General features: G+C 54.5%; 1 protein-coding gene across 2 annotated transcripts in view; it reads left to right on the top strand.

The window, feature by feature from the left end:
- The first annotated feature begins 7,651 nt into the window (after positions 1 to 7,651).
- The window catches only part of RIMBP2 (RIMS binding protein 2), a 112,922-nt gene continuing 102,172 nt past the window's right edge, over positions 7,652 to 18,401 (top strand). The window contains exon 1 of one of the 2 annotated variants that reach the window (XM_058851841.1): positions 7,652 to 7,761. The gene's annotated coding sequence lies outside the window, so the exon portion shown is untranslated. Of the gene's footprint in view, positions 7,762 to 7,960; positions 7,972 to 18,401 lie in introns of those variants that run through there. The other variant, XM_058851842.1, reaches the window with a different exon arrangement.

The raw sequence follows: 18,401 nt of genomic DNA on the forward strand, positions 1-18,401 counted from the left end.
GGATGGAGATGGGGACGGAACAGGAGATGGGGCTGGAATGGGGCTCAGAGAACATCCAGACACAGGATGGGGATGGAAATGGGGCTCAGAGAACATCCAGGCACAGGAATGGGGATGGAAATGGGGCTGGAATGGGGCTGGAGATGGGGCTCAGAGAACATCCAGGCACAGGATGGGGATGGAAATGGGGCTGGAGCTGGAGCTGGAACAGGAGATGGGGCACAGAGAACATCCAGACACAGGAATGGGGATGGAAATGGGGATGGAACAGGAGATGGGGCTGGAATGGGGCTGGAGATGGGGCTCAGAGAACATCCAGACACAGGATGGGGATGGAAATGGGGCTCAGAGAACATCCAGACACAGGATGGGGATGGAAATGGGGCTCAGAGAACATCCAGACACAGGATGGGGATGGAAATGGGGTACAGAGAACATCCAGACACAGGATGGGGATGGAAATGGGGCTGGAATGGGGCTGGAGATGGGGCTCAGAGAACATCCAGGCACAGGATGGGGATGGAGATGGAGCTGGAGCTGGGGCTGGAGCTGGGGCTGGAGCACACCGAGCAGCCCAGCCCAGCCCAGGGCAGGCTCCGGTGTCCCTGGAACAGATCCCAAGGGCAGGAATGCCGTGCCCGGTGCCGGGACTGGCTCAGCCGAGGGACACGATTGTCCTGGGCCACCCCGAGCTCTCCCCTCCGCCGGGCACTGCCCAGCTCGGAGCTGCCTCAGTTTCCCCCGCGCTCTCCCCTCCGCCGGGCACTGCCCAGCTCGGAGCTGCCTCAGTTTCCCCCGCGCTCTCCCCTCCGCCGGGCACTGCCCAGCTCGGAGCTGCCTCAGTTTCCCCCGCGCTCTCCCCTCCGCCGGGCACTGCCCAGCTCGGAGCTGCCTCAGTTTCCCCCGAGCTCTCCCCTCCGCCGGGCACTGCCCAGCTCGGAGCTGCCTCAGTTTCCCCCGAGCTCTCCCCTCCGCCGGGCACTGCCCAGCTCGGAGCTGCCTCAGTTTCCCCCGCGCTCTCCCCTCCGCCGGGCACTGCCCCGCTCGGAGCTGCCTCAGTTTCCCCCGCGCTCTCCCCTCCGCCGGGCACTGCCCAGCTCGGAGCTGCCTCAGTTTCCCCCGAGCTCTCCCCTCCGCCGGGCACTGCCCAGCTCGGAGCTGCCTCAGTTTCCCCCGCGCTCTCCCCTCCGCCGGGCACTGCCCCGCTCGGAGCTGCCTCAGTTTCCCCCGCGCTCCCGGGCAGCTCCGGGGAAAGAGCTCGGTTGCCATCCAGCGGTAAATGCATCGCTGCATGCACTGCTGCAGCTGCAGCATGCACGGCTGGGGGCACCGGACAGGGGACAGGGGAAAGGGGAAAGGGGAAAGGGGAAAGGGGAAAAGGGAAAGGGGAAAGGGGAAAGGAAAAAGGGGAAAGGAAAAAGGGGAAAGGGGAAAGGGGAAAGGGGAAAGGGAAAGGGGAAAGGAAAAAGGGGAAAAGGGAAAGGGGAAAGGGAAAAGGGAAAGGGGAAAGGGGAAAGGGGAAAAGGGAAAGGGGAAAGGGGAAAGGGGAAAGGGGAAAGGGGAAAGGGGAAAGGGGAAAGGGGAAAGGGGAAAGGGGAAAGGGGAAAGGGGAAAGGAAAAAGGGGAAAGGAAAAAGATTGTCTGCTTTCATTTCTTTGTGCTATCCCTATGTCTTTACTTGTGATTGATCAAACAAGATTGTCTCTCACTCACTCACAGCTTGAATGAAGTGTCTGAGGAAGAAAACTTTCAAATAAAGCACTTACGCTATGATTTTTGAAAGAATTTGAATTAAATTCTTTCCCTCAGACAAAGCTTTAGCAAGAATGACATGAAAAATGTATTTTCTCCTTACCAGGCTGTCAACCCTTCAGCTTCATTGACATTGTCATCCAATAACACTGCTGTCATCACAAAAACAATCACCAGAACACTGCCTCCAAAGCAGAAAATGTACTTTGTCAATGTTACATCTCAACATCTGCAAAATATCAACAAACAATCCAAAGGCATAAAAGATCTGGAGATCCAACTGCTGCAAGGGGAGTGTGAAGAACTCTAAAATCAGCTGGGCTGCCTGTGGGTAGGTACAAACCCAGCTCTCCATATCAAACTGTGCTGGTAAACAGTTACAGTCAGAATTGTTTATTGATCAGTCTGTTAAACCCCAAATATTTATCTGTCCATTCCTCATTCAAACAGATAATTTACACAATAATTAATAGCAATAAGCTATCCTGTGCAGGAGAGTTTGGGTCTGAATGCACAACACTTCTGCTTTAGACTCAAGGCTTTGTTTCACTGAGGAAATGAACTCCTACTTTGGAATACTCCGTGGCATTGCTGCACTTTGTATTTCTGCCCCAGCATCAAACTCCTCTTGTCATGGTCCTGTTCTGATGTTGTGCCCTACCAGCAGCACCTCTGAGGCCTCTGCACAGCAGCAAACCCTGAGAGAGGAACAACTTCCAGCTCCCAGAGGCTGGGCTTGCCCAGCTCCCCTGCCCTGGGCTGCTGGGGTGCAGGGGGTGCAGGGTCCTGCTGCTCTGGGGGTGCAGGATTGTTGGGATAAACACAGGGAGTGCCCTGCAGGAGCACAGAGCCACAGCAGATATTCCCTGTTCACACAGAGCTCGGACAGATCCCATCTCTGCTCCCACGTGTTTGGCAGGAGAGAGATGGAGACTGTGCTGTGGGAAGGGCTGCAGGGGCAGGAGAGAGATGGAGACTGTGCTGTGGGAAGGGCTGCAGGGGCAGGAGAGAGATGGAGACTGTGCTGTGGGAAGGGCTGCAGGGGCAGGAGAGAGATGGAGACTGTGCTGTGGGAAGGGCTGCAGGGGCAGGAGAGAGATGGAGAGACTGTGCTGTGGGAAGGGCTGCAGGGGCAGGAGCCAGGGCAGGAGATGCTGAGACACAGCTCAGTGTGTCTCAACACTCCTCAGAAGGAGCTGCTGGGGCTGCAGGGCCAGGGCAGGAGATGCTGAGGATGCAGGGCCAGAAGGAGCTGCTGAGACAGAGCCAGGAGGAGCTGCTGGGGCTGCAGGGCCAGAAGGAGATGCTGGGGATGCAGAGGCAGAAGGAGATGCTGAGGATGCAGATCCAGAAGGAGATGCTGGGGATGCAGAGCCAGGAGGAGCTGCTGGGGATGCAGAGCCAGGGCAGGAGCTGCTGGGGATGCAGAGGCAGAAGGAGATGCTGGGGATGCAGAGGCAGAAGGAGATGATGAGGATGCAGGGCCAGAAGGAGATGCTGAGGATGCAGATCCAGGGCAGGAGCTGCTGAGGATGCAGATCCAACTGTCCTTCGTGCCAGGGTGAGGCCTGGCAGCCCCACAGGTCAGCTCCTTTTCCAGCTTTGCATCCAAAAACTGGAGCTGGCCAGGGAGGGTTTGTCAGCAGTGGGTGATTGAAACAACACCCTGAGACATTGCTCTTCATACTGAGGGGAGGAGAACCCATCTCTTGGAATGTATTTTAAATAATTGTTTCATGTAATTCAGAAGGACTGGAAAGAACATGAAATTGATTATAGCCTGTGAAAAGTGCCCCAGTTAAAATGGTATCTCACAGAGCCCTCATCTTCCACAGGAAGATGTATTTTGCTCTCTGCCTTTCCCTAAGGAATGTCTGTCAGGAGGAAGGGCCATTCTTTGGGGGTTGTTATTCTGGGGATTCCATGGCACACAGAGCTGGAATTCCCTTTCTGCTCTCAGCCAAACTGTGATATATGTTTATTCTGTTAACTGCTATATATGTATATTCTTACATGCCAATAGCCCACCAACAGCACAACTGCAGCCAGAAAAAAACATTACCAAGCTATATCATTAATGCTGATATTTGACCACACAAACCACCAAATTAATAACAAAATGTTTATGATAATAAATTCTGACACCTTACAGTTCCAGTAAAATGTCAGTCTGCTGTGGCATAGCAGGTTGCATATGTCAAATCTGTATGACTCAAACTGCTAAACATGTTCTTGAAATAAAGAATACGTTTTAAAACCTTCATAGCAGTTGAGTCTGTACTGGGAGTTTAAAAACTAGCTGCTATTTTACTTTCAGAGTGACTTAATCAAATTTATTCATATAATTTTCCATATTTTTAGAAGAAGGCTTTGAAAAGTTTATGATAATTGAAAAGTTTATGATATTCTGCCCATGTTTGTACCCACGCACCCCCACGTAGAGATACCCACGTTTGGAACCCACCTGTGCCAGGGAACGAGGAGAGCTGGTCTGGAATGGGGTGATTGATGTTATTGTTTTGTTTGTTCAAATGCACATGAGGAACAGTCACCTTCCTCCAGGGCCCAGCCTGGAGCAGGCAGATCTCCAAAACACCACCTGGAATGTTCTGGTGCCCCTCACTCAGTGCAGACCTGTGCTCAGTGCTGCTCCAGGCACGAGGAACACTGCAGTTTGAAGTTTGCATGGAGCTCAGCTGAGGGAAAAAATCTGACTTGCCAAAATTACACTCAAAAAAAAATAAAATAGCCATTTATGCCACAAACTGGTTATAGGAGCGCCTTACCTGATGATCAGAGCCATAATCTAATCTGGGAATGAACATATGAACCTGGCTAGGAACAGTTCCCTCAGAAAATGCCAGAGTTGTGCAGTTCCAGCTGCAGCCATGAGAAATCTCAGGGAAGGTCATTTGGGGCTGAGGTTTGCACAACAGAAAGGTCTTGGGGACCTTATCTTTACATTTTGGACTTCTCATTCAGAAAATTCTAGTTTTTCTAGATTGTGCCAGTGCAGATCTTCAGGGAGGAAAGCACAGAGTGTCTGCAGAGCATCTCCTCATCTGTTCTTCTCACATTACCACGTCCCAGGGCTCAGAGCTGGGTGTTTCATTCACATAATGAGGGACAGGTTCTTCAGCAGCTCTGCAGATCACACTGTGAGCACGATTTCATTCCAGAAGAGAACCGTGGTCATGCAAGTGGCTCCCAGTGCTGCTGGAAGCTCTGGGTGCTCAGAAACACAGGCAAGGCCAGTTTGGAGTGATCCCCCAGCTCTCCAGGGCTCCACACGGAGCACAGACTGGAAATCCAGATAGGACAAAACCTGAGGGAGAGATCATCATCAATCCCTCTTCCATGGCTCCTAATTCCTCCCAGGGCAGCGTCAGGTGCTGAGCCCTGGAGAGCAGGGCACTCCCCATGCACTCCAACGTAATAAAGAGCTACCAGCCTTGAGGGAAATCTGCCTTCTGCTAACAACAAACTTTCTGAAAATCCTCCTGCTCTTCCTCATTATTCCTGGGGGTAAAACTATGGGAGAAAGGCTGGTATCAGAAAAGGAACGGTAGGAAAGACATTATTGAATTGAGGGATGCATTTCTGTAGATATTTGAACAGAATTCAATGAAATAGTGCCTTGAGAGTGCAATATTTCCTTCCCCTGTAAAATACTAAAAGGAAACTACAGAGATACCACTCAATTTAATTCAGATGTTTTCTTGATGATTTAACCTTCATCAGCCTGTAGAATTCAGTCATGTTGTAGTGAATGCACTCCCAAACTGATCAGATTCTGTCACTCGGATCATCTCTGCTCAGGAGAAACGAGGAGCGAAAAACAATGAGGGAACGACTAAAGCCGGGTTTCTAAAATTCGATTTATTTAAAGACCTTTCCCTGTATCCCGTTCCAGCGTCTCCCTGTGCTCTCTGGGGAGATGCAGCTCAGCAGTTCTGCCCCCGTTGGCTCGGGAAGAGGCGCGGCAGAGCGGCCGCGATGCTCCAGGTTATCCGCGTTAATTCCCTTCTGCATCCATTCCTGCCATCGGGCGGCGGAGCAGCCCTGGGGACCCTGCGGGACACTGGGGATCCTGGGGGACACTGGGGACCCTGCGGGACACTGGGGACCCTGCGGGGACCCTGCGGGACACTGGGGACCCTGCGGGACCCTGGGGACCCTGCGGGACCCTGCGGCCCCGGGCAGGGGACAGCTCCGTGCCAGCCCCGCGGCTCAGCCCGGCACGGACCCCGAGCTGGCAGCGCCCGCAGCGCCAGCGCCTCTGCCCGGTGTGCCCGGCGTGCCCGGTGTGCCCGGCCCGGTTCTGTCCGGCTGTGCCCGGCTGTGGCCGCTGTGTCCGGCTCTGTCTGGCTGTGTCCGGCTCGGTCCGGCCCGGTTCTGTCCGGCCCGGCTCTGCCCCGTTCTGTCCAGCCCGGCTGTGCCCAGCTATGTCCGGTGTGTTCGGCTCTGCCCGGTTCTGTCCAGCCCGGCTGGGTCCGGTGTGGCCGGTTCTGGCCGGCTGTGTCCGGTTCTGGCCGGCTGTGACCGGCTCTGTCTGGCTGTGTCCGGTTCTGTCCGGCCCGGCTCTGCCCGGTTCTGTCCAGCCCGGCTGTGCCCGGCTGTGTCCGGTGTGTTCCGCTCTGCCCGGTTCTGGTTCTGTCCAGCCCGGCTGTGTCCGGTTCTGGCCGGCTGTGTCCGGTTCTGGCCGGCTGTGTCCGGCTCTGCCCGGTTCTGGTTCTGTCCAGCCCGGCTGTGTCCGGTGTGCCCGGCTCTGCCCAGCCCAGCCCGGCTGTGCCCGCCTCAGCTCTTCCCGGCCCGGCTGTGTCCGCACCAGAGGTTGTGCCCGCTCCAGCTCTGCCCGGTTCTGTCCGGCCCGGTTCTGTCCGGCCCGGTTCTGTCCGGCCCGGTTCTGTCCAGCCCGGTTCTATCCGGCCCGGCTGTGTCCGGTTCTGTCCGGCCCTGTTCTATCCGGCCCGGTTCTGTCCAGCCCGGTTCTATCCGGCCCGGCTGTGTCCGGCTCTGTCCGGCTCGGTTCTGTCCGGCCCGGTTCTGTCCGGCCCGGTTCTGTCCGGCCCGGCTGTGTCCGCACCAGAGGTTGTGCCCGCCCCAGCTCTGCCCATCCCAGCCCGGCCCGGTTGTTTCTGCCTAGCCCGGTCCGGTTGTTCCCATCCCGGTTATTCCCATCCCGGCCCGGTTATTCCCATCCCGGCCCGGTTGTTCCCATCCCGTTTGTTCCCAGCCCATCCCGGTTTTTCCCATCCCGGTTGTTCCCATCCCGGCTGTTCCCATCCCGGTTTTTCCCATCCCGGTTATTCCCATCCCGGTTATTCCCATCCCGGCTGTTCCCATCCCGGTTGTTCCCATCCCGGCTCCCCGCGGTCCCTCCGGCGGCTCCCGCTGCTCCCGGGGCCATGTGAGGCGGGCACGGGAGCGGGGAAAGCCATCTTGGGGCGGCTGCGGGAGCGCTGCTGCCTCATAGGCTCGATCGCCGTGTGATGATGCTCGCTCGGCTCTGCCCGCCCGCCAAGCGCCCGTCAAGCGCCGGCCCCGAGCGCCGCCGGCCCCGGAGCTGCTGCTGCTGGCCCTGATACCGGAGCTGCTGCCGGCCCTGACACCGGAGCTGCTGCCGGCCCTGATACCGGAGCTGCTGCTGCTGCTGCTGCTGCCGGCCCCGGAGCTACTGCCGGCCCCGGAGCTACTGCCGCTGCTGCCGGCCCTGATACCGGAGCTGCTGCTGCTGCTGCTGCTGCCGGCCCCGGAGCTACTGCCGCTGCTGCCTGCCCTGACACCGGAGCTGCTGCCGGCCCCGGAGCTGCTGCCGGCCCTGACACCGGAGCTGCCGCTGCTGCTGGCCCTGATACCGGAGCTGCCGCCGGCCCCGACACCGGAGCTGCTGCTGCTGCTGGCCCTGACACCGGAGCTGCTGCTGCTGCTGCCGGCCCCGAGCGCCGCCGGCCCCGCTCCGGGCCAGGATGAGCCCCGCCGCCCCGGGCAGCCCCTGAGCCCGCACAGGTACGCGGGGATGTCTCGCTCTCTCCCCCTGAGCCCGCACAGGTACCCGGGGATGTCTCGCTTTCTCCCCCTGAGCCCGCACAGGTACCCGGGGATGTCTCGCTCTCTCCCCCAGAGCCCGCACAGGTACCCGGGGATGTCTCGCTCTCTCTCCCTGAGCCCGCACAGGTACCCGGGGATGTCTCGCTCTCTCCCCCTGAGCCCGCACAGGTACCCGGGGATGTCTCGCTCTCTCCCCCTGAGCAGCGCGGCTCTGCGGGCCCGGCGGGGATGGGGATGCGTGTGCGGGGGGAGAATCCCTTCTGGCATCGGTAACTCCTATCGCAGACAGGCAAACTTTATTATTCTGCAGCAATCTGGCCGTGCCCTTCAGTGAATCTTCCCTTCTGGGTGCCGCTCGGAATGGTAAAATGTGCATCGTGCACAAGCGCTAGGTAAAGGGATTAAACTCTTGCTAGATTATTCCATCCTCCCTCCGACTGATGTTTAATCTGATGTCATTTCCCAGGCACTTCGAGGGTTTCCAATGAGATAAAAGCCATTTTGGCAGGTTTGATGGCTGTGTTTCTGTCTGTGTCGGTGTCTGCGGGCAAAGTTGGTGCTGCCGGTGCTGCCCCAGCCCCGAGCGTGGTGCATCCGCACAGAATGTGTTTGCTTTGCAAATGCGGATTGTCGTGTCATGGCAAAGTCATCACTGCCGCTGCTGCTCAGAGCCACCGGCTGGGCTAATACGTGCCGCTCGGCTGGCATCTGATGCTGAGCGAGAGCGATGGCCGGGAAATGGCTCATCCTTTTTCCACAGAACGGCCGGATCTGCCGGCACATCCAGCCAGATCCGCGTCTGTACGGGCAGCAGGACCGGGGCATGGCTGTTCTGCAGGCGAGCACGCAGAACAGAATAACAATCTTTGATTATTGCATATTCCCATAAACAGCAGTGAATTAGCGTGCACTGGTGAGCTGTGCTCGGTGTTCCGGGGGATTCTGCAGGGCTTTCATGAAGCTCTCCCCAGAAGCGGTGTTTTTGTGGCGCTGGGCAGGGGGTGTGTCTTTCCCGGAGTGATGTGATGGTCGACATTACAGCTGTACATGGGCTTAGTGCAGTTGTGACAGGAGAATCTCAGTGCACAGGAAAGCTTCGGCTTTTCTGTTCCAAACTGCTGCTGCTGCTGCCTGCTATTTTAGAGGTAAAATACTGCCTGGGCTGTCTTGACCACGGCAGGTAGTGATGCAGGGCTGAAATATAAAATAACTCAGCAGAATAACTCATTAGTGAGTCTTGACACTGCAGCTGGCAAATAGAGAGTCTGCTTCTTAAGGGATTGGATATATTTTGCAGAAATAAGCTAAATTCAAAGCCATTGGTTGTAACATTAAGAACTGCATCAAGTATTCTGTGACAGGGGAAGAATACCATGATTGTTATCATCCAAATAAAAATAAGGACTATTGCTTGGCAAGACAGGAGAGCTGCCTTAAGAAAAGAGCAAGAAATACTGAAACACAGACCAAGCAGCAGAGGGGAAGTTACAGCATCCCCATAAAGTCAATATAATAGAAATTAGCAGTACATGGCACTGATATGAAAGTTGCTGTAGTCGCTTTGTATTTTGGTGTTTTTGATCAGGAGGTGTCACATTTTTATTAGAGGAGGGCTTTCAAGTCTGCCCAGCTGACAACTGAAGAAGGTAATTCAGATCAGATATTACAGATGTCAGCCAGGACTCACCGCTGTAGACAGCCTTTGAAATACATATGTGCTACTTGTAGTACCTTAAAGGAGGTTGGGTCTTATTTAGGCGCCTCTTTGTTGTTCCCTTTTGATCTGATGGTCCTGGTCAGTGGCCTTGTGCAGGCTGTTTTGTTTTCAGCAGGGAAAAGACGGACAGTAAAGAAACAGGGAAGTGCTCATGGTGTCTGCAGGCTGGAGAGCAGCCCTGGCTTTCCCTGCTTGCAGACCTGAGTGAGCTCCAGCCCGCTGGAACCCAGCACGGCTGCATCAGCTATCACATCCAGCCTGATGGATCTGTCCCTACCTGGAGCACCTTCTTGAGAAAGGCAGAGCGCTGAAATTTCTACAATTCAAACCAACTTAGAGCTCTAAAACAGCAGGTGGGTTTTAGGGGTAGGAAAAGTGAGATGGAACAGAACATGGGGCAGTGCAGTGCCACAGATTCCTGCATGCAAATGGTCTGAAGAGCTGCTAAATGCTGCTAAATGCTGCTAAATGCTGCTTCAGTGATTGCCAGCTCGGAAATCGGAAGCATCTCTCCACAGGTCAACCCCACACCTGTAGAAGCTGTGTGTGTAGCTGTGCATCTGCACATTTGGGTGGGTGTTAGATGAGCACACAGCCCTGTGTGTGTGTGAGCTCTGTGCAGAGCTGTGTGACACTGAGCATTGCATTCATCAGCCAGCACAACAGAGCTGCAAACCCCTGAACCTGTCTGGATTGCTGCAGGAGAAACGAGAGGCCTGTGATCACCGGGTAATTAATATCCTCGGCTATTAGGGGGTTCCTCTCCGTGTGTCAATCCCCTCCACAGGTCAAAATTAAACATCCAACATCACGCTGTAATGAGAAACTGGTTGGTCATGCATCACGTCCTGTCCTTTCAATATTTATGCTGAATGAAGCACGGTTTGACAGTCAAGGCTGTTTGTCATTTCACTGAGAGTGTTTCAGGCCCCGTTCACTGCTATGAAATATGTCACAGGAGCTGAAAAATCTGTTAGTCACGACTCTTTTCCTGGGACTTATTTTTGGGTTATTATTCAGCAAAAGGTTCTGACTAAACTGGAATTTTGTGTAAATCCTTTGTTTCCCCCTTTCATAGCCTGTATATCCTGTTCTGGTGGAATGTCAAGCTGTAGAAATAACAATTTCTCTTTGGAAAGTCTCTCTGTGCACAGCACCAAGGAGCTGGAATCTGGTTCAGACTTTCTGGAAAACGCCGGGTGCCACTGGTGCTTACCTCTGTGAGTGTCGGTGCTGTGTGTGAGGTGCCTGGCCACCACAGATGAGAATTGCCTCAGAGTGCTGCTGACAGTGGCATTTCTCCTGTTAGAGCACCATTTGCTGCTAGAATTGAGAAATAAATCCCAGTATGGTGAATGACAATAGACCTGGAGTGTAGCCACAGCGCTGGGAAAAGGCAGATTCCTCCAAGCATCGTGCCAGGGAGGCAGGGTGAGCTCAGGGGTGGGCAGGGGGCTCTTGCCAGGCTGCTCTGCTCAGGGAAGGGCAGTGCTGGCCCTGGGGAGAGCTCAGGCTCCTGGGGCTGCCCTGGATGGTCCCTGTGGCTCCTCTGCTCACTGGAACCTGCTCAGAGCCGTGTGGAGCCGTGTCCATCCTGCACCCTCACCCTGGAGGTGGTGCCTGGAATCCACCTGTGCCCGGGGTTTTGGGGAGCAAACCCCAGTGCCCTGAAGGCTCGTGTCACACTGCTGCTGGTCAGGAAACCAGAGTGGGCTCCCAGCCCTGCCACACATTCTGTGAATGGCCCTGAGCAAAGCATTCCGTGTCTCTTGGGCTCTGTTCTCCTTCTGTAAATGGGAATAATAATGAACTCTTTCCACTACATTCTATTTATTTTATCTGCTTAGGAAATGAGATTTTCAGACCAAATACTGTTTTCTCCATCAGGATGCTGAATCCCAACAGAGGCTTCTAGATGCTACTGATAAATCACTGACAGCCTGCATTGTGTGCTGTTGATCTGTAGAAGGATATTGCTGAGTGCCAGAGGAATTTGAATTTGTTCTGAGGTTTCTGGAATAACATTTGATTAGCTAAATGCTCTGTTGTGCTCGTGGGTATGTCCAGGGTGGAGTGAAGAGCCTCGTTCCCCTGCTGGTGGCAGAAACATTTACAGTGCAGGTGTCAGGACAGAGGGAATGGGACTGGGGGTTTGATTTCTGCTTTTTTTTTTTTTTTAAATATATCATTGTCATCAAGTTTTCTGTCTTCTGCTACAAGCAGGCTCGATTTCTAGAGCAGAAGGTGTTGCTGTGGCCAGTGTTTGCTGATCAGCAGCAGTGCAGGGTGATGTGTGACCAGGCAAAAGGAAAGCACTGAGAATGTAACAGCAAGGCACAAATCCTCTTCCCTGCTCTCATCCCGTGACAATTTCAAACCCTCTTCCATTTCTGCCTTAAAGATCATCCCAGAGCCAGCTCCTCTTCCTCAAGGCTTGATGTGATCACGGTGAGCTGGTGGGCAGCCATCAAGGCACCCTTTTCCTTTCAGGCTCCACCTCCCCTGGAACTAGACTGATTTATTTTCTATCACTGAGGAGCATAAATCATTTTTATAGACAGCCTTATCAAGTTTTTACACTGGATGGGTGATGGAAAAATTTACAGTGATGCCCCCTCGTGCCACCTTTGAAAGGAAAAGAAGCCTTTCTTGAGCCAGGTTAACTTGTTTAGGGTTGGCTTAGAAAAATCCTAAATCCAGGCTAAATTCCTCCAGAATAGGGAATTTATTCTGGGACTTTTACCTTTTCAGCTCCTGCTGAATATTTCTGTACCTCCTTCTCATGGAGCTGAAAAGATGTTCTTTGTTAGTCTGGTGTGGAATGGCAGGGTTCCTGTTCAGTGGTGTGGGAAGAGAATCTGCAGCGAGAACCTCTCAGTGTCACTGCTCTCTGCTATTGATCAGCAAAAGCTCTCACAGACCTGTGCCAGTCCCAGGAGCACAGCACAGAGCCCCTGGCAGCGTGATGGGGCTGGGAACTCCCTGGGCATGGCTGGGGATGCTCACAATTTGGGGATGAAGCTCACAGTTATCACTGGAAACACAGCACAGCACAGCACAGAGCCCCTGGCAGCGTGATGGGGCTGGGAACTCACTGGGCATGGCTGGGGGTGCTCACAATTCAGGGATGAAGCTCATAATTATCACTGGAAACACAGCACAGCACAGCACAGCACAGCACAGCACAGCACAGCACAGAGCCCCTGGCAGTGTGATGGGGCTGGGCACTCCCTGGAGGTGGCTGGGGATGCTCACAGTTCAGGGATGAAGCTCACAGTTATCACTGGAAGCACAGCACAGCACAGCACAGCACAGCACAGCACAGCACAGCACAGCACAGCACAGAGCCCCTGGTACTGTGCTGGGGCTGGGCACTCCCTGGGCATGGCTGGGGGTGCTCACAGTTCAGGGATGAAGCTCACAGTTATCACTGGGCACTGTGCTGGGGCTGGGCACTCACTGGAGGTGGCTGGGGGTGCTCACAGTTCGGGGATGAAGCTCACAGTTATCACTGGAAGCAGCACTACAGGGCTGAATTCCCCTGTTCACTGCATTTCCCTGCTCTGTGACACTCACAGCTTCACCTCCTGCTAAATCTGACTTTCTGTTCCCCCCACCTCCCTGCCCCCAATCCTGCACATCCTTCAGAACCTCAGGAATATTCCCTGCCAGCTCCAGGAGTGTGTTTCTTCCCTTCTCCCTTGTTTACTGCTTGCTAATTAAATTTTGTAGGTGGCAGTTTGAAATCTTAGTGGGACGTGTCATGTGGCTGCTAATGCTCTGCAGATCTCTATTACATAACCTTTAAGTAGTTGGGGAAAATGTGCTTGTGTCATACTGGGCCTGACATAAGGCTCTGTCTGAAGCCAGCAGTCTGATCAGGTTTTTTATGTAGGATGACTGTAGAAATCTTGTGGATGGTTTGTTCTGGCACAAGATTTGTGCCCTCGGTTGTCAGGTCAATTGTCTTCCTTGGCGAGATGCTTTGCATGGCTCTGTCTGCCTCCCCTGCAGGGCTCGCATTTAAACACTCTGGCATGCCAGGTAATGATCAAACAGAAATTAAATGCAGGATGCCAGGAGCTCTTCTGCCTTTCTGAGAGCTTTGCTCACGCCAGTTTTGAAGTGGCCTGAGCACAGAACAAACACAGAGAGCCTCTCGGTTCATCCCCCCCTTCTCCTCCCACAGATCTCAGCTGGGCTCTGCTGCTTTATGTGAAATGAAAACAGGAATCCAGACAGCTTTAAAAAGTGCTGTGTAGGGACCATCAATTTTTAATGCTTGGTAATTCATTGGGTTCTGGTTTGCTAAAGGAGCAGTTTTGTAAATGGCAGCGAGGTGTCCACTCACAGTCAGAGCTCTTCTCCCTCCCAAGAGCCATCCCTTGGTCCTGCTTCACACACAGCTCCACACTCCTGGTGCCTAAAGCACCTTGGTACATCTTCATACACCTTTAAACATCTTTACACATCTTTACACATCTCTACACATATTTATGCACTGTCCAGTGCAGCTCAAGCACTCCATGGATGGAGCAGCCTGGCCCTGAAGGAAATAATCTCATTTTGGTTTTGTGGCCAGGGCATGGCCTTGGAGGCTGAGTGCTGTCTGTGGCTCTGGCTGTGTCCTCTGATAATCACAGGGGATCTTCTGCCTCTCTTCATCTGCAGGGAGGGCTCAGGGGCAAGGAGCTGCTGTGGCCTTGCAGTGGAAGCTGCAATTAGAAATGAGGAAGAGCTGGATGAAATTTTGTGTGTTGGGTTTTTTTTTTAAAGGATATCAGACTTACAAGTTTATAATCTCATACTGAAATCTAATTGTGTGAACCTGTGTTTTGTCTAGAGAAGCTCTTAGTCTGCTTTAAAACTCTTTACTGAGTGCTTAAGAATGGTGCTTTGATATCATTCTGTCCATTTTGCAGGTCAGAAATTTTCAATGTGCTTCAGGTTTATTTGCCCAAGATCATTCAGCAGGGTCAGTGGAAATCCATGGGTATTGTTGGCAGAACCTGCTCTAACATTTATCCATTGTATTGCTTCTCTTAATTAAACGTTGTATAAGAAAGGGGGAGGGGGAAGTATTGATCTTCTAAAACCAGATTTTTTTATTGTTTCATTTTAAATTAACTGCCCATGTGCTACTCATAGTAATGAGTCTGCAAATGTATTAATCTTTTAAAAAATTCCTGCTCTGATAAATCAGGGTGGCTGCAGTCAGTTTGTGCATGGCAAGGGCTGCCTGTTGGGTATCCTGGAACTGTAAATGTCCCTCTGGAAGGGTCTCCTTCCAACAGCCTTAAATCTTGTGTGTAAATGTATTCACCACACACTGCCTGTGACTTCAGTAACTCTGGTTTATTTGGAGATTAAGTACAGTTCAGGCTGCTGTGTCACCATGGTTGGTGGCTCCTGGATGAGCTGGAATGGGAACAGAGGAGCTGTAAAGCAGTTTTCTGCAGTTTTCTGGAGTTTTCTGCAATTTTCTGCAGTTTTCTGCAGTTTTCTGGGGGTTTTTGTAGGGCAGGTGGGTACAGCCGGTGTTTTTGTGTTTCTGAGGAAAGCTGCAGCTCGTGGCTGCTCTGATGGTGAGGGCAGGGATGGTGAGGCTGAGGAGGATCAGCTGCTGTGCTGACAGTGACACAGGCACGGCAGAGATGTCACCAGGGACACCAGGGACACCAGGGACACCAGGGACAGCAGGGACAGCAGGAGGGAGGGAAGGAACCTCTTGAGAACCTGCAGCAGCAGCAGCAGCAGCAGCAGCAGCAGCAGCAGCAGCAGCAGCAGCAGCAGGAGCTCGTTCCTTGCCCTGCCAGGGGGATCCTCCCCTGTCCCTGTCCCTGTCCCTGTCCCTGTCCCTGTCCCTGTCCCTGGGGCTGTTGCTGAGGCTGGAGCAGGACAGAAGTGCCAGCGAGGGTTTTGTGAGCTCTGTGCAGAGGCTGTGTGAGCACAGGGACCAGGGCAGGTGGGAGCAGGGCAGGTGGGAGCAGGACAGGTGGGAGCAGGACAGATGGGACCAGGGCAGGTGGGAGCAGAGCAGGTGGGAGCAGGGCAGGTGGGAACAGGGCAGATGGGAGCAGGACAGGTGGGACCAGGGCAGGTGGGAGCAGGGCAGATGGGAGCAGGGCAGGTGGGAGCAGGGCAGGTGGGAGCAGGGCAGGTGGGAGCAGGGCAGGTGGGAACAGGGCAGGTGGGAGCAGGGCAGGTGGGACCAGGGCAGGTGGGAGCAGGACAGGTGGGACCAGGGCAGGTGGGAGCAGGGCAGATGGGAGCAGGGCAGGTGGGAGCAGGGCAGATGGGAGCAGGGCAGGTGGGAGCAGGGCAGGTGGGAGCAGGGCAGGTGGGAGCAGGGCAGGTGGGAGCAGGGCAGGTGGGAACAGGGCAGGTGGGAGCAGGGCAGGTGGGAGCAGGGCAGGTGGGAGCAGGGCAGGTGGCACCAGGGCAGATGGGAGCAGGGCAGGTGGGAGCAGGGCAGGTGGGAGCAGGACAGGTGGGAGCAGGGCAGATGGGAGCAGGGCAGATGGGAGCAGGGCAGGTGGGAGCAGGGCAGGTGGGAGCAGGGCAGATGGGAGCAGGGCAGGTGGGAGCAGGGCAGGTGGGAGCAGGGCAGGTGGGAGCAGGGCAGGTGGGACCAGGGCAGGTGGGAGCAGGGCAGGTGGGAGCAGGGCAGATGGGAGCAGGGCAGGTGGGACCAGGGCAGGTGGGAGCAGGGCAGATGGGAGCAGGGCAGGTGGGAGCAGGGCAGATGGGAGCAGGGCAGATGGGAGCAGGGGCAGATGGGAGCAGGGCAGGTGGGAGCAGGGCAGGTGGGACCAGGGCAGATGGGAGCAGGGCAGGTGGGAGCAGGACAGGTGGGACCAGGGCAGATGGGAGCAGGGCAGGTGGGACCAGGGCAGGTGGGACCAGGGCAGGTGGGAGCAGGGAAGGTGGGAGCAGGACAGGTGGGACCAGGGCAGGTGGGAGTAGGGCAGGTGGGAACAGGGCAGGTGGGAGCAGGGCAGATGGGAGCAGGACAGGTGGGAACAGGGCAGGTGGGAGCAGGGCAGGTGGGAGCAGGGCAGGTGGGACCAGGGCAGGTGGGAGCAGGGCAGGTGGGAACAGGGCAGGTGGGAACAGGGCAGGTGGGAGCAGGACAGGTGGGACCAGGGCAGGTGGGAGCAGGGCAGGTGGGAGCAGGGCAGGTGGGAGCAGGGCAGATGGGAACAGGGCAGGTGGGAGCAGGGCAGGTGGGAGCAGGGCAGGTGGGAGCAGGGGCTGCTCCTGGGGTGACACCATGGCTCAGCTCTGCTGCCTCCAGCCAGTGCAGCTCCTGCAGGGCTGGGAGCTCTCAGCTTTGCTCAGAGCTCCAAAAGGGACATTTCACACCCAGCCAGGGTACAGCAGCCACTCTGGACATTGAGCCCAGCCATCATCCCAGACGAGAGGTTTGCCACCTTGGATGTTGATAGTTACTGATTGTCATAAACCCTGAACCTTGTGCTCAGCCTGCAGCCCAACTTCCCTTTGGAAAAATGTCTCTTGAATTTCTGCAAATACTGCTACAAGGAAACAAGGAAGTGTATAAAGCTTCAAGCTGCCGATATTTTTATAACATAATGATGAAAGTTTTGTCAATACACAATCTTTGCTTGTGTTAAAATAAGCCAGAACAGTTTGGAGACAGCAGAGGAGAGGAGGATGAGCTGTCCATGGTGGTGGGAGCTCAGGAGCCGGGCAGTGACTGAGCTGCTGAGCCCAGGCTGTGGCACCGTGGGGCTCAGGTGCCTCCACTGGCTGCTTTTGGGAGAATTGCTGTGAGCAGAGAGCAGGAGCAGCTGCAAGAGCAGTTCCTGTGCCCTGTACAGGAGGGAACAGGCAGGTTTCAGTGGCACAGCAGCCCTGGAGGTGTTCCAGCTCCAGAACAGCGCTGGGCTCCAGCTCAGAGCAGCCCCCAGAGCCCTCCCCGGACAGAAATCCAGCTGGACACGGCACAGGCACTGAGGAGCACAAAGGAAAAGCCTTCTCCTTCCTCCCTGCCCTGTATTTTAGCCCTTTCAGAGGTGCTGCCTTCCCCCTCTCTTGCCCCATTGTGCTTTGTGTAACCAACATTTACTCTGCTACATAAAAAACTACCGGGACATTTAATCAAACCACCTTGTTGATTTTTTACTATCACTTTATTCAATAGCATTGAAGGGCCCATGCTGCTGTTGAGAAGGATGTTTCCTCACTCTCATTTGCTGTAGCTAACAGGAAATGTTCCCTAATGCAGCTGGGCTGTGCCCTGTAATGTGTGGATGGAACTGGCTGTAGTGAGTTGGAAATTATTGTTTGAAAGAAGGTTTTTTACAGCAGGAGAGGTGTCTGGAGCAGAGTATCCACTGCTGTTCTCTTTGGGGTTTCTGCAGCCTGGTTTGCCCATTTCAGCTCTTGTGCTTCCTCTGGTGCTCAGGTCAGGCCCTGGAGGATTTCCCAGGCTTTGGGGTAAGGAGGGAAGAAATGGAGAGGCTTAAAGAAACACCCAGTGAGGAGGTGGAGTGGAAAAAACAATGAATTAAAAGGTAGCACCCATTTGTTTCCCATGTGGGTAAAGGGATTCCACTGTTGTCTGTCTGGACTTGCATCTCCAGATCATTTGGTAAACGTGAGCTCAGAAGAGCTCTGTTAAACACTGGTGAGTTTTACTAATTAGTTTTACTAATTCCTTGTCTGTGCTGCTGGCTTTGTCCTCAGTAGTAGATGACAATTTAGATTTTCACAGGCTTGGCATTTGTGGACTCCTCCCCCTCCAAAGCACAGCTCCCAGGTCAGCAGAAAGGGTCTGTCCTTGACACCACATCTGCCTCCAGGCTGAAAATGAGACTTTGTTTGTGGTGTGTGAGAGTTGCCAGGAGCACAGAAT

The sequence above is a fragment of the Poecile atricapillus genome, chromosome 16 (genome assembly GCF_030490865.1).
Source record: "Poecile atricapillus isolate bPoeAtr1 chromosome 16, bPoeAtr1.hap1, whole genome shotgun sequence".
NCBI lineage: Eukaryota > Metazoa > Chordata > Aves > Passeriformes > Paridae > Poecile > Poecile atricapillus.